Genomic DNA, 4,916 nt, shown 5'->3' on the forward strand with positions numbered 1-4,916 from the left:
CTGTGTCGACCGGCCATGGTGGAATGGATCTCTGTCGGGTATGCTCTGATGAAGACTCAGCAAGGGAGGATGATGTGATTTGGATCTGAATCCTCGTCTTTCTAAATAGACGGCTCATTTACATAGCTAGGGGGTAAATGTGAAAACACCCTGGCTCTTCACATTCGCTCGACACGTGGAAAGTAGCCATTATTGGGTGTAGAAGCCAAGAAGTACAAACCATCACAAGGAAACGGACATTATTTCGATAGGTACACAGAATTTGAAGAGGAACCCGCCTTGCAATGCCGAGGATAATACTGCGCGCCGGACTCGTCGTCATTGAAGCCTGGTTCAGGGGCTACTGTGGGAGTCCTGGATTAGGGGGTCTCCGGACAGCCGGACTATCTCCATTGGCCGGACTGTTAGACTATGAAGATACAAGATTGAAGACTTCGTCTCGTGTCCGGTTGGGACCCTACTTGGCGTGGAAGGCAAGCTAGGCAATACGTATATGGATATCTCCTCCTTTGTAACCGACCTTGTGTAACCCTAACCCTCTCTAGTGTCTATATAAACCGGAGGGTTTTAGTCCGTAGGACAACAATCACAACATACAATAATACCATAGGCTAGCTTCTAGGGTTTAGCCTCTCTGATCTCGTGGTGGATCTACTCTTGTAACACCCATATCTTAAATATTAATCAAGCAGGACGTAGGGTTTTACCTCAATCAAGAGGGCCTGAACCTGGGTAAAACTTCGTGTCCCTTGCCTCCTGTTACCATCCGGCCTTGACGCACAGTTCGGGACCCCCTACCCGAGATCCGCTGGTTTTGACACTGACAGTGGTCAATAAAAGTTATAGTAGAACACCTAAACCAGCTGAACAAGTCAAAGTAGAACCTAGTGTTGCAATGGTTAAAGATCTCCTGGTTGAAAATATAGATGGGCATGTTATTTACTTCTGTGATGAAGCTGCTAGAATTGCCAAACCCGATGAAAAAGATAAACATAGGCACGTTGTTGTCCTGCATGTTGTCTCAGTTAAAATAGGAGATCAATGTTATCATGGTTTATGTGACATAGCTGCTAGCGTGAGTGCTATTCCTTTTACCTTCTATCAAGAATGACATAGCACCCGCTGAGATTGAAAACATAGATGTTACTATTAAACTTGCTAATAGAGACACCATCACACCACTTGGGATTGTTAGAGATGTTGAAGTCTTGTGTGGGAAAATAAAATACCCTACTAATTTTCTTGCTCTTGGTTCCCCACAAGATGACTTTTGTCCCATTATCTTTGGTAGACCTTTCTTGAACACCATTAATGCTAAAATAGAATGTGAGAAACAAAATGTCGGTTTTAGTTTTGGTGATGAGTCTGATGAGTTTAATTTTTCTAAGTTTAGTAGAAAGCATCATCAGAAAGAATTGCCTAGTAAGGATGAAATAATTGGTCTTGCTTTTGTAGTTGTGCCTCCTACTGATCCACTAGAACAATATTTGCTAGACCATGAGAATCATATACATATGCATGAAATAAATGAAATAGATAAGATTTTGTTTGAACAATGTCCTCTGCTTAAACACACTTTGCCTATTGAAACTCTAGGAGATCCTCCTCCACCTAAAGGTGATCCCGTTTTTGATTAAAACAATTGCCAGACACTCTGAAATATGCTTAGCTTGACGGAAAAAGATATATAATGTTATTATTAGTGCTAACCTTTCAGAACATGAAGAAGAAAGATTATTAAAGGTTCTGAAGAAGCACCGAGATGCTATTGGGTATACTCTTGATGATTTAAAGGGCATTAGTCCCACTCTCTGTCAGCACAAAATTAATATGGAACATGATGTTAAACCCGTTGTTGATCACCAATGATGTTTGATCCTAAAAAGAAAGAAGTGGTAAGAACTGAAATACTGAAGCTTCTGGAAGCAGGTATAATCTATCCTATAGCTGATAGTAGATAGGTAAGCCATGTTCATTGTGTCCCTAAGAAGGGAGGTATTACTGTTGTTCCTAATGAGAGTGAACTTATTCCATAAAGAATTGTTACTGGTTACAGAATGGTAATTGATTTAAGAAAATTAAATAAAGCAACTAGAAAAGATCATTACCCTCTTCCTTTTATTGATCAAATGCTAGAAAGATTATCAAAGCACACACACTTTTGCTTCCTTGATGGATATTTTGGGTTTTCTCAGAGATGATCAAGAGAAAACCACCTTTACTTGTCCTTTTGGAACTTATGCTTATAGAAGTATGCCTTTTGGTTTACGTAATGCACCTGCTACCTTTCAAAGATGTATGACTGCTATATTCTCTGATTTTTGTTAAAAGAATGTTGAGGTTTTCATGGATGATTTATCCGTTTATGGAACTTCTTTTGATGATTGCTTAGGCAACCTTGATAGAGTTTTGTAGAGATGCGAGCAAACTAGCCTTGTCTTGAATTGGGAGAAGTGACACTTTATGGTTAATGAAGGTATTGTCTTGGGACATAAAATTTCTGAATGAGGTATTGAGGTGGATAAAGCTAAAGTTGGTGCAATTGACAAAATTCCATGTCCTAAAGATATCAAAGGTATTCGTAGTTTCCTCGGTCATGTTGGTTTCTATAGGAGGTTTATTAAAGACTTCTCTAAAATTTCTAGGCCTCTTACAAATCTTTTACAAAAGGAAGTTCCATTTGTTTTTTATGATGATTGTGTAGAAGCCTTTGAAAGACTTAAGAAAGCCTTGATTTCCGCACCTATTGTTCAACCACCTGATTGGAACATAACTTTTGAAATTATGTGTGATGCCAGTGATTATGCAGTTAGTGTTGTTCTAGGACAAAGAGTTGATAAGAAATTAAATGTTATTCATTATGCTAGTAAAACTCTAGATAGTGCTCAATGAAATTATGCTACTACTGAAAAAGAATTCTTAGAAGTGGTGTTTGCTTGTGATAAATTCAGATCTTACATTGTTCATTCTAAAGTAATTGTTCACAGCGATCATGCTGCTATTAAATATCTTATGGAAAAGAAAGATGCCAAACCTAGACTCATTAGGTGGGTTCTCTTGCTACAAGAATTTGACTTATATATCACTGATAGAAAAGGACATGAGAACCCCGTGGCTGATAACTTGTCTAGATGGGAAAATATTCTTGATGACCCACAACCTATTAATGATAGTTTTCCTGATGAACAATTAGCTGCAATAAATGTTTCTCATAACACTCCTTGGTATGTTGACTGTGCTAATTACATTGTTGCTAAATATATACCACCTAACTTCACATACCAACAAAAGAAAAAGTTCTTCTATGATCTGAGACATTACTTTTAGGACGACCCACATCTTTATAAAGAAGGAGTAGATGGTATTATTAGACGTTGTGTACCTGAGCATGAACAAGGACAAATCCTACGGAAATGTCAATCTGAAGCTTATGGAGGGCATCATGTGGGAGACAGAACTGCTCACAAGGTATTGCAATCCAGATTTTATTGGCTACTCTCTTCAACGAAGCCCGTAAGTTTGTTTTATCTTGTGATGAATGTCAAAGAATTGGTAATATTGGTAAGCGTTAGGAAATGCCTATGAACTATCCTCTGGCTGTTGAACCATTATTGTTTGGGGTTTTGATTATATGTGACCTATTCCTTCCTCTAATGGGTATACACATATTTTGGTTGTTGTTGATTATGTTACTAAGTGGGTAGAAGCTATTCCAACAAGTAGTGCTGATCACAACACCTCTATTCAAATGCTTAAGGAAGTTGTTTTCCCATGGTTTGGAGTCCCTAGATATTTAATGACTGATGGTGGTTCACACTTTATTCATGATGCTTTCCGTAAAATGCTTGCTAAGTATGATGTTAACCATGGAATTGCATCACCTTATGTCGCGGGATATCCATGGCCACCTATGGGACTAGGAGGCCCCTTGCTGGTTCGGCAGGGGGGCATCGCGTTGCACAAAGAGCAGACCAACGCACGACAGCACGACAGAGAGCACACAAGCAATTTACCCAGGTTCGGGTCGCAGCGAGGCGTAAAACCCTACTCATGCTTTCCTGTATTGACGGTGGAATAAGGATGGTGGAAAGCAGTACACTTGCCCGGCAGGGGTTGCCGCAGAGCTATAGTGACTACGCGCATATGGTGGTATGGGTTTGTCCACTTTCTAACCATCTAATCCCCCCTACGGGTGCCATGGGCCTCCTTTTATAGATTAAGGGGTCACCACAATGGCAAAGTAGTCATTATCCACTGATGTGATTGCAAACAGTGCAATCATACGTAACTCTGCGGGCTGACAGGGTGCATTAGATGCACCGCTTAGTGTCACATCACTGGTTGCCCGGTAAGGCTTGTCGATCTATCTTGACAGCTCCACGCCTGTTCTCTTGACACGTCGCAGGACGGGTGTCACTTGTGGGTTTCTTCTGTAGTAAATGGCTGCCATGTGGTGAATGGCTGCCGTTAATCATCTTGCGGCTTGACACCGCACTGATTGACAACGTGGATCGTGCTTGAGAGGTCGATGGGGTGGTTCTGCCCCCGGGAGCCCCGGAAGACCTTGCCGGGGGCCTTGGTTGCCTGCTTCTCATGGTGGCCTCGCCCCTTGCCGGGCTCGCCTGCCCGGCAAGGGAGGCCCTTCTCTTGCCGATATGTTACTCCTATGGCTCGATCTTGGTCCCTCTGGGCTGTATGTTGCTTCTTCAAATCTCTTAGTTTCTCAATCTCTGACTTAGGCCGGTGCTTCAATCTTGTTCCCGTGCCTGTGCACAGTCTGGGCGACAGACCCAGGGTCTGTTGCACCGACAGAAGCCCCCGAGCCTGCCCTGAACGCGCTGCTGAGCGTCGTCAGGGTAGGGCCTAACAAGTGCACAGGCAAAGGTTGCTGAAGAGGTTGGTCTCTTGGATTCTTC

Source organism: Triticum urartu, chromosome 4A (genome assembly GCF_056163025.1).
Source record: "Triticum urartu cultivar PI428250 chromosome 4A, HENAU_Tu73, whole genome shotgun sequence".
Classification (NCBI taxonomy): Eukaryota; Viridiplantae; Streptophyta; class Magnoliopsida; order Poales; family Poaceae; genus Triticum; species Triticum urartu.